The sequence below is a fragment of the Felis catus genome, chromosome B4 (genome assembly GCF_018350175.1).
Source record: "Felis catus isolate Fca126 chromosome B4, F.catus_Fca126_mat1.0, whole genome shotgun sequence".
Classification (NCBI taxonomy): Eukaryota; Metazoa; Chordata; class Mammalia; order Carnivora; family Felidae; genus Felis; species Felis catus.
Window position 1 is genome coordinate 40,726,160 of NC_058374.1, and position 11,411 is coordinate 40,737,570.

At 44.7% G+C, this 11,411-nt stretch overlaps 1 long non-coding RNA gene across 2 annotated transcripts; it reads right to left on the minus strand.

Moving 5' to 3' along the window:
- Positions 1-1,207: 1,207 nt before the first annotated feature.
- LOC111561319 lies at positions 1,208-10,909 on the minus strand. 2 transcript variants are annotated; one of them, XR_006600487.1, is made up of 6 exons: positions 10,778-10,909; positions 10,098-10,356; positions 9,205-9,339; positions 4,648-4,705; positions 4,060-4,146; positions 1,208-1,932 (listed from the first exon to the last, which is right to left on the minus strand). It is a non-coding gene; the product is annotated as an uncharacterized LOC111561319 (long non-coding RNA). The 2 variants fall into 2 exon arrangements; XR_002743765.2 differs by lacking the exons at positions 9,205-9,339; positions 10,098-10,356; positions 10,778-10,909 and adding an exon at positions 9,412-9,629.
- Between the last annotated feature and the right edge of the window lie 502 nt (positions 10,910-11,411).

Below are 11,411 nucleotides of genomic sequence, written 5' to 3' on the forward strand. Positions count from 1 at the left end.
AAGACAGAAAACTCCCTCCATCCCGTTCTCTTCTTGAAATGTCAACTCCCCTTGAGAATCTGCCAGCTTTTGTCCATTCTTTTGTCCCCAGTATATAATTATCTGTAGAACTGTTTACACAACCATATCATAAATAAGACCTTCAGATGGCTTTTAAAAAATTTTTTCTAGCTTTTCTAGGTATTTTTGGTGGAAAGATTGGTATATTAGAATTTGGTCTGCTATAAATGGAAGTGAAAGTCCCTGGTAAATGTATTTTCAAAGGAAATTTTGAATTGATACATTAAAAAAATTAAATGTAACTATTATAATTTAAAATGTTTATTGAAGGAAAAATAAGATAAAAACAGAGAGGGAGGCAAACCGTAAGAGACTCTTGAATACAGAGAACAAACTGAGGGTTGCTGGAGGGGTGTTGGGTCGGGGGATGGGCTAAATGTGTGATGGGCATTGAGGTGGGTACTTGTGGGGATGAGCACTGAGTGTTATATGTAAGTGATAAATCACTAAATTCTACTCTTGAAACCATTATTAACCTATATATTAACTAACTTGGATTTAAATTTTTTAAAAAGTCAAAAAAATAAAAAATAAAATGTTTACGTATGTACCACTAAAAAAATCTTAATATATCAACTATAAACTTAATACATACATCATGTTTTGGCAAAATACATACTTGCTAAAGTGACCAGATCACTGAGATGTGATAGTTCAAGTTTGGAAGGGATCTTAACTGTCCAACCACCTATCCAAATCTGAAGCCCCTCCACAACATTGTTTGAAGGTGGTCCCAGCCTGAGCTTGTCCAGTGACAGAAAAAAACTCATTAGCTATGAAGCAATTGACTCCATTTTTGGAAATTCTCTGTGTAAGAATCATCATCCTTATCCTGACTTGAAATATGCACCCTTGTAAATTCCACTGATCAATCCTAGTTCTACCCCTTGAAGTCTTCTAGAATAGTCACATTTTCATTTACATCATAACCCTGTAGATATGTGGTCTTCTTCAGCTCTTATTTATTGGATGCTGCTAGGCTCCAGAGATCCATAATGCCAAGGACAGATATTGCAGTCAGCTCTTTTACAAGGAAGGAATTAGAAGATATATAAGAGAGTAAATAATTTGACTCTAGGTTTTATGGATACCTTGATTGCAAGAAAAAAATTGTTTAATCTACCAAAGAAATAATCCCACAGCAAAATAGATCCTTTGCCATCTTTAATATAAAGGAAAGAAGACTTTAAAAAGCAAGAAGAATAATTTTGGGAAAAAAAGATTCACTCTGAAAAGTCTGAAAAGGTTATCTATAACATTATTGAAAAATAGAATTCATCTAATTAGTCCTCTCTTCAGAAAGGACTAACCAATGGGAAAGTATCTATTCCACTATTAAAGTTGTCCTTTGACCTCTCCTGTGATTAAAAGTCTTTTCTTGTTCCTACTGCAACCTTTCCTTCTGCATGTGAAGTTAATTTTCTCTCGTTTTGTCAGTGGTGCACAATGGTAACAAAGGAAATGAAATATTAAACTAAGTTGAAGCAAGTTATGAAATAAAGGAAAGAAGAAAAGGTGAGGAACGAATTAGAGGAAAATGGAAAACATTTCCAGAAGAAAAGCATGAGATACGTTTATTTCCTGAGAGTTGTATAGAGAGGAGACTAAGAACAGCATCCTGGGAATCAAGAGTTTGATTTCCACACTCTCACTGATGAGCCTCTAAATAACTTCCTCTGTAAAATGGGGGATTTGATCAGAGGAATCTCGGGCACTTTCCCATCTGAAAGAACATAAGTCATTCATTCATTGATTCGACATTGTCGCCAGTTTTCCAATTTGAGATATGCAGTGTGGACCAGTGATTCATACTTCGAATCTGCTGCCAATTATGATTCCATTCTCATCTGAACCATGGACTCCCTGCTTACCCTGGGGGGAGAAAAACAGGTTTTGGTTTATTAATTTCTATGTATAGAAAGCTATTTCCAACTCGGTTGTATACTTCTTTCATTCCCTTCAATTTTAATATGTCCACAGTTAATTGGAGGAGATCAATACAGGTAGAAAGACAATTGCTGTCCATCATTTTCAATGTTATTCTTTCTATTCACCCTAAGGAGCTAATTTCTAACTTTTGGACTCATTGTTGAAAGCTTTTGGCAATGCCTCTTTTATTGAGTGGGAGAAAAAACAGTGGAACTCTCTCAACCTCATGTGGAGGCAGAGAAGCTGGACATGGTGAAGCAGTGAAACACAAATCTGATGCCTCATGCTTGCTATCTTGGCAGCAGCTCCAGATTCAAAGCCCATTCATAGGCAGGTTTTGAACACTGGCTTCCCTGCTCAGTCTGAGCTCTAAGTGGTCTTTAAGTTTAGGTCTATGCTAGAGGAAGTCATTTGCATGACTATAAATTGGTGACTATATGGGATTCAAATGAAATGTATGTAATAAAACATCAACTGGCCATAATGTTCTACTCCAGGATTCTATAGTTTCTGAGTGGGCATTTACAGACTTATTGCTTATGAGAGACTTGAGACACTACTATTTTCCTGTGTATCTTGATGTTGCAAACAGTAGTTTTGATTAGCTTTTTAATCATTGGCGCCATGCCAACGGCCTGCGCCCTTAGAAGAATTTTTGGTAACCTGGCACTATGTGGTTTTGTCCTGCTCTTGTGGAAGCTCTCTTGACTCAAGGCGGTCATGTAATTATACAAGTGTATCCTGACAAAGGAACCTGCTGAAGAGACGGGTAGGTGCTGAAACCATTCCTTTTTCCATGTACCAAATCACCGTTCTGATGTGTGTTACATGCACCTAGAAAGACACACAAAGGACCCACAGATGGACCTAAACTTATTCGACTTCATCCTCCATTTTTTTTCCTTCCCTCACCACCCCAGGACAACCTTGAGCCCAGGAGAACTGACTCTGGATATTGCAGCCTTCCTACTGCTGGTCTTAGCCTTGGACTATAGACAGGAGAGCCAATTCACATCTGAGCTCCTCCCAGTGTTCTTAAGCAAGTTGCTTGTCCCCTTCTTGGCTTTGGTTTCTTCACCTGTTAAAACACCACTCTCTCAAGGTTGGATGGTGTAAAGGTAACAAGCAGTTGGATTCAAACCTCTGTTTTGGCCCTCATTTACTACCTATGTATACTTGGGCAAGTTATATAAACTCTTTATGGCTCAATTTTTTAAATCTGTAAAGTGAAATCGTAATAGTACCTACCTATAAATCATTTAATCCTTAGAAAAACCCTACAGAGCACATAATATTATTTCCACTTTACAGATTTAAAAAATTGAGATCTAGGAGGGGACACTAACTTGGCTAAGATCAATCACATAGGAGCTGAGACACGAACACCGGCTCTGGTCTAGTACTAAATTAAGACCAGCATACACAAACACACATGTGTGCATACATCTATACATACACACAGTGCTTGAAACAGTGCCTGGCATATTATGCTAACATTATTAACAGTACCTGGTATTCAGTAAACACTCAATAAATGTTACCTATTGTTATGATGATTATGATGATGATGATCTGTAAAGAAGTTCCTACCTGCTAACATGCCTTCCTGCACTGGGCATTTATGTTTCTATGAGGCCCCAGCTTGGGTACTCATTGTTGCTTGAGCATTATTTGCATTCTGAAGGGGGCCTGAGGACAGGCTGCTCTGAGGGTGAGAACAGGAGCAGAACTGCCAGTGAACTGACTGGTAAATATAGAAAATCATCAGATGGGTTGGCTGCATGGGTATATCTGTCTGTCTGTTTGTGTGTGTTGGGGAAAGTAGAAGTATGTAAGCTTATTTTAATTTGAACTCAGCTTTTCTTGGCCCCCAAGAACTGTTAACACCTCTTTTTGGTGTTTTGTGGGAATTCTGGGCATAAGGTCTTTAAAGTAAAAAAACTCTATGATTAATTACCCTTCCTCAGTTTTCCTAGACCACTGAAGTGAAGAGAATGTTTTCAAGGATACATGGGTAATAGAATGAACCTTCTCTGCCCCTCACTCCACCCTGTAAAATGAGTACAGTACCTAACTTGCCAGTGGAGAGTGAGGACTGGTCTCAAGGTCAGGAGGATGGATGAAGTGACCTTTTCCAGGTTCCCCCAGCCTTGAATTCTGAGGAGATATGGGTATGAAGAGAGTATTCATAGGATGTGTTATTATATGTTGTCATACACATAGCTAGACTGGCTTACTCCTATTTAAGGGTAAGGAGACCTGGGTCCCCATTAGCCTTAAATACTTGGGAAATCTTCACCTTTAGATTTTTATACATTTGCTTCCCAGACTTTTCCTCCTCCCCGCCCCCCCCCCCACCTCTTAGTTCCTACTAAGGGTAGTAAGTGGAAGGTGTGGGCAGAGATTTTTCTAATCCTCAATCCTACCCCAAGTACCCAACTAGAGAAAATACCAAAATGACTTCAATACTCAATGGAAAGTATTGTGTGATGCAAACATTCAACTTTCCAGCATCTTGTGTCCATTTTCGAGCAGGTCATGGAATAGGCAAAAGGCAGGCTGCACTCAACACTGACGGTCCCAGTGGTTATGGGCAAGAACACTTCCACTATATGGACCACCAGGGAAACTCAACCATACTTTGTACAGAGATATTACCTGGATGTGGCTTGTAACCAGTTGGGAGGCTCCACCCACAGACATCACTCTGAGGCTACTGTAGATGGAAAGCAGGTAATACAAAACCCTCAACTTTATTCAAATTAATGTATTTCTTTGTTTTCTTATCTATATTTGCAATTACACAAGAAAATGAGGTTAAGTTCCTTTTACACATGGTAAAACCAAGACACTGGAAAGGTTATTGAAGTCCCCCAGCTCACAAAGCAGCAACAAAGCTAGTTCATGTTCTAATTCTTCCAGGCTCCAGCTCATAAGACATTATCTGGGTTTCACCATCTTTCAGAATTGCTCAAAATTCTTCCAGCATAAATTAAAATCTATGCTCCACCTACCATCTTCCATTTCCTCCTAGGCATTCAAATGTTCTTCTGCCCCCAGGCCCTTCCCCAGAAGAAGGAAGCTACAGTAAAAAGACCAGCAGGTGGGAGTAGGAGTGGTGGGAAACCTGACCTGGAGCCTGTCCCTTCAACCTGCTCCCAGTCTATAAGATCAAAAGCATCTGCATATTTCGAAACATCCAAATCAGTCCTATTTTTCACGTTCATATCAAAAATTTGGTTATGTCTAAACACAACCATAGAGGGCTCAAGAAACAGCTGGCTGGTGAGCGTACACAGCTTAGCAGATAAATGAAAAAGACTGATTTCTCTCACCATTTGTTAATCTGAACCTCCAATATGAAATGCTGGCATCCCTAATGAGACGGCTAGCCTATTGAGTATTTTATTATCCAAAGATGGAATTAATAGCTGTGCCATATCTATGTCAAACCTAGGCAATAAAACTTTATGAGTCCTTCCCCATGAAATATTTTGTTTATGTCACATGAGTCTAATCTAATGTTCTTTTTTTTCTTTTTCTTCACTTCCCCACCCCCCACCCTTTTCCCTGCCCTCTTTGTCTCCTGAGGCCTATTCCCTTTGGAAGTGCATTAGTTACCTAGGAAACCTTAATGTCATTTTTTATATGAGTGGAGTTTGGTGCAGCATAAAGTTAATTTATAGGGTGGTTAGGAATTCATGTCATGACTGGTGAAATAGGAGACTTTATTATGATTTCTAGATCCACCTGTGTGGTAGGAATACATACCTTCCCTCTATCATTATGGGTAATTTCTTGAAACATAATTATGAATATGTATGCTATTTCACAAAATGAGTTGATCCATTGTTATTCAATGCAATTCATCATATTGTTCAATCTAAGCCCTAGAACATAATTAGCAATAACAACAAACCAATAATATACTAGGCAATCTGTTACAAGTTGAAGGACATGGTGGAATTTCCTTTTACATGATGAGGCAGTTCTGCCTTAGAGACAAAGAACAAACAAGATGAGATTCTGAAATCCTTCAACTACGTCTTTCATGCTCTCTGAGGCCCGCATTAGGAAACTAAATTCCAAATATGTCCACTACTTCATTCTGCTATGTTCTTTCTGTCTTTGTCCAAGGGAAAAATATATAACCATAAAGCTACATTAATGAAATGTTTCAAGACAGCTTACAAGTAACAAAGAGGACATTCCGGAGCTTTTTCTAAAGGCTAAGATCCCCCACCCGTGTGGTTGGCGGTGTTTCCGGTAGAAACGCTATCAGATTGGGAGTTGGTGCCTTCACTGTGCTGGACTGTGCCCAGCATTTTAAATCAATTAGTTCATGTGGCCCCCATAATACTCCTATGAGGTTGGCATTGTTTCTGCCAATTACAGACAGTTTCTAAGAAGTTCAGGAACCTATCAAAGGCACACAGCTACCAGTGAAGAAGGGAGCATGGAATCTAGGTTTGTACAATTCCAAGACCCACTCTTTTAATGAGTTCTACTTCCTGATCTGTTACTATGTTTGGTTTTTTGTTTGCTTGTTTGTTCGTTTATTTCCCTGGGGAAATTTATGGAGAAGCCAGAGCCTTAGCATCCTTAACTATTAAATGTAGGGGGTGGGGGGACACAGAGGCTGATAGAATTAGATCTGTCTCCCTACTCTGTTGAGAGCTCAAGGTTGATAGCATCAAAGCTGCACTTCCTCAAGATGATGGACATTTTAGGGAAGACCTGGGTTCGCTGAATAAACATAAAGTCACTCAGTTTCTACAGACATCTGTACCCATTTTGAAAAAAAAAAAAAAGAATAATGGCTCCCACCACTCTTCAGGACATTTGGGCGGAGTCGCTAATTGGCACCATGGGCTCACATGACTGTTGGCTAATAATGCTATAGTTACAAGTGTGTAGTAATGGGTGGGCAGTCAGGAATCTTTTGAGTGCCAGGAGCCAAGGTAACACACAGCCTTACTGGGCCCTTAAATTCGCAATCCCTATACAAACACCTTTTGCAGGCACTTTAATTGTTTCAGAAACATAGACTTTCGGGCTCCAGGAGCTCAAGCAGCTGTCTGAGTGAGTGGGGGTGGGGATGGATGGACAGGGTGGAGCAAGAGAAAGTAGGTGCAAGCATTCTGCAAACCTCTCCACAGTGCCCTCCAGCAGCAGAAGAGGCAACTTGCAGATACTTTAGGATAGGCTAAGGTGTGGAGTATAGTTTAGCAATCTAAGGCAGGAAAAAAACCCACAAACAATGGGAGAGGACAAATATTCAAGGCTAGCTGTATGGTGCTGGGGAAAAGAACCAAGCTTGCCTTGCCACATGCGGTCACAGAGGGAAGGGTCCTTGGAGGCCATTCCGCCCAGTTCTCTCATTTCCTGGGTCACTGTGTCATAACGAATTAACTGCATGCCCCTACTGCACAAGACCCCCTCCCTTGTCATATGCTGAGCAGCCCCTGCAACACACAATCCATTTAACTGAAACATCCAGTAGATCAATACTATTTCTCACAAGGTAAGGGCATAATTCATTCCAACATTTCCATTTTGTTTCTGTTCAGTGTTTCAACCACAGAGTGGTGCTATTGCAAAAGATAAGGGTGGGCAGAAAGCATGCTCCAGAAATTTGCTTTAGGAGAGATTTTGTAAGGGGGCTTTCAATCACTGGATCTAGTTCCTGCCCTCACAAACAACTTTCAGGGAGAAAAAGAAAGTTCAGCAACCTAAAAATACAGTCAACAAATGGATGGCCAAGGCCATGACCAAGGAGTCAACTTGAAGAGAAGCGATTACCTGGCTAATCAGAAAAGACCTAGTCCTAGATGGACTTCCACACCCAGCACTGTCTATGGGGCATGAACTCATCAGCTTACTTCCTAGTTCTGTTCTTTGCTTTAGCTGTCTATACCACTAAAGATTTTCCTCTATTTAGAGAAACGGGTTTGCTTAGAAGTCCCAATGTTCTGCAGTTCCCAAATGAATCTACATTACATACAATTATCTTTTACTCTTTTTAAAAATATACACCTTCTACTGCTTTTTCCAGTCACCTTCCTCTTTGATCACCTTGCTACTCTTGGAAGCCAAGAGAGAGACCTAGGCATCAATCCCTAGTCTTCTTTAGAGAGGAGAGAAGAATCTTTTACTCTGAAACAGAAAGGAAAACAGTGAAGGAAAAGGCAGCTTGCCGGCTAGAGGGAGATTTTCTGAAAAAGGTCTTCCACAAAGGAAAGGACCAGTAGCTCTCCATTTGGAAAAAAAGTGAGGAAAATGCATCTTTTACCCTCTGCTTCTGTCTGGTTCTCTCTCTCTCCCTCTCTCCTTCCCTCAGCCCCTCCCTCTACCCACCCCCCCTCAAAGGCACCACACATATTTGGCAAGATTAAGGTGTCACCTCTCATATTACAAGGCGTGTTGATTGCAAGCAAAGACAGACCCACCAGTGCAGGACACCCCCCCCCCCAACTCCCAGTCGGAAAACAATACAAACTCTTCCTGTGCTTGCCTAGGTCCTGGCAAAGTGTGTCGGCCAGTCCGTGCACAGCATCTGCAGAACAAATCGGGTCTTAAACTCACTGCTGCCTTTTCTTCTTTTTTTTTTTCTTCTGATTTTTCAAATTTAAGTTTGCCCCCTTCCTCCCCCTCCTCCCTCCAGACTGCCAGTGACCGAGGAGCTGCAGGCGGATCAGCCCGCACATGTTTTTAACCCTTTCCTTGCTGCAGCAGGAGCCAACCACCTCTTTCCCTGCAACCCTCGGGTTACTGGAGGACCTGGAGCTCCAGAAAGGAGCCCCTAGAACTTGGCCAGTGGAGCTGAAACTGGGCCTGAATCCTTCGTTTGACAGCGGAGGTGGGGGTGAAGTGCGGGAAGTGGGGGGAGGGCAGGGAGGCGGGCCAGAGCTCAGGGAGAAAACCAGAACCCAGCAGATCACGCCCAATCCAAACCTTCATGGTGCTGTGTGTGCCGAGTGGAGGGAACAACTCGGCAGCTTAATCTGGTCCGGAGGAGGACCTCAACATTTTGGCACGAGGGAGGCACTGAAGGAGGACCCCACTCTTTCCAGGGACTGCGGGAGGTGCGACCCCTGGGCCTCAGTGGGCGCTTCTGGCCGTTTTCGATGTGGCAGCCTCCAGCAGCCAGGATAATGATGAGGCAGGTACAATCTATCTAGTACGCAGCCCCCCAGGCTCCCCACCCCTTCCTACCTCCGCTCGGACCCCGCAGCCTTGCTCTGCGTCGGGTTCGGCCTGATCTGGTAGGCGCAGTGCCCGTGCTTCTCGGTGTTTGACCAAATTCTCAAACAAGTCGTAGGAATTTGGATTTTTTTAACCTGACGCCGGCTGAAACAGAGTGGGTTGCTTCTTACCCACCTTGGAATGGCAGGGCATGACGAGACGAGACGGGATACTTACTTGCTCCCCTCCCCCAATCGCGCGTGAATCCAAAGGTCCTGGCACGAGATGGGGCCAAAGAGTGGCAGAGACTGCAGGGAGGAAGTGGTAGGGGGCTCAAGGACGGAGTCCGTCCGCCACGCCCTGGCCCGGGGAGCTGAGCCGGAGGGGGTCAGGAGCACAAAAATCCGCTCCAAGGCTCTGAATTTCTCCTTGACCCCTAAGCGACATTCTCTCCCCCCCCCCCACCCCCCACTCTCACTTCTCTCGATGGCAAATGGACGAAAGCAAGATGACTTAACTCGGTAAATTTAGAGAGAACGATCTCAGAACAAGTGGGGTCTAATGGGCAGCTAAAATTATCGCGAAATAAGAGATTTTGCCCCCCTCCCTCCCATCCTTCCCTCGAATAATCTATGGGTGGGGGAGTGAGCGTCACAACTTTCCAAGCGCTACTACGAGGTTTGTTTGTGGCTTTTGCCTTTTCTGCTTCCCCGCGCTGTCCCCGCGTGCAGACTGGTGGGTGCTGGGCGGGTGCTCAGCTGCAGGGCCCCATCCTAGGAAGGGGCTTAGAAGAAGTTGGAGGCTGGGTGAAATGGGAGTCTCCGATCCATCCCCCTCTTCCTCCACGTTCACGTTCTCGCAAACACACACACACACACGCGGCCGCCCCTTCCTAGGTCCCCCTGAACCCCGCCTCCCCCTACCTCTTGACTCCGCTGTCCTTGACCTCCCGCACAGCGTCCTGGGTACTGGTCCCTGAGAGCAGCGAGTTCGCTGGGGAGTGATTGTCCTTGGGCGTGTTCGCGTTGTGGGGTGGGGGAAGGAGTGACGGGTGGGCTTGATAGGAGGTGGGGAGAGATCTAGAGCTGGAAGGGTCTAAGGTTTGGAGGAGGAGTTTGCACATTAGACCCAAGCCGCCAGGGGGAAGGGGCAAGAAAGGCCCTTCTGCCTAGAGAGGAAAATCTTAAATAAAAAGAAAGAAACAAAAAAAGATCAAAAGGAAGTTTCTCAAGAAAAAAAACAAATAAGACAGGCTGAAGACATTAACATGTAAAATACAGTGAAAAGTTGAATATTTCGTTTTTTCCTGAATCTCTAAGGGGGATAGTGAAGCCTACTATTAACTTGGAAGTTTTTGGTGTTTTTCTTTTAGAAAGGCTAGGAAAGATGACCTCGTCGCCCCACTGCCCACCCCACGCCAGCCCCAAGTCGGAGGGGCACAGGGGCTTGGGCTGGCAAGGCGCGCGACGGCCGGGCGCGGGGGCGGGTGGCGCGGCGCTGAAGGGGTTAAGGCGCTGAGCGCGGAGCCATCTGGCCGGGTTGGCTGGTTATAACCGCGCAGATTATGTTCACGGGACTCAGAGTTGAAGGCTCCTCTCCCTACCGAGCAGCTCCGCGCGCGGCCCCGCGAGAGAGCCCGGCGCAACTACTTTCTTCCCGTTTCTTTCTTTCTTTCTTCTTCTCTTTTTTTCCCCCTGCTGGGTAGTGGAGGCGGCGGGGTGGGAGAGACTTTGAATGACCGAGTTTGCGTCCACCTTTCTCTTCATGTCGACGTCCCTGGAAACAGTCACACGGATGCCATGGTTACTTCTGCCACGGTAAGGGGAGGCGGGTACGTTGGGTGGGCACGTTCAGGGGTGGGAAGCTGAGTAGGGGGATTTTCCAGTGGACTAGCGCGGGGGTCCCCAACTCTGCACCCCACCCCCACCTCCATCGCTCGGCTCTGGCTCACTTTCCCGGGCTTGTGCCTTCCCCGAAGTTTGCGCTGGGATCTGCCCAGGCCGAGGCGCAACCGCAACCACCCCCTCCCCACCACACACTCAAACACACACACACACACACACACACACACACACACACACACAAGCACACACGGACACTCCTCCCCACCTCTTCTCCCGTCCCTGGACTGCCCGAGAAACCGCCCAATATCTGGGAAAGTGATCAGGTTTAAGGGACCTGGATTGGAAATGGGGGCGGAGGCGAGGGGAAATAGGGACGACGGAAGGGCAGCGAAG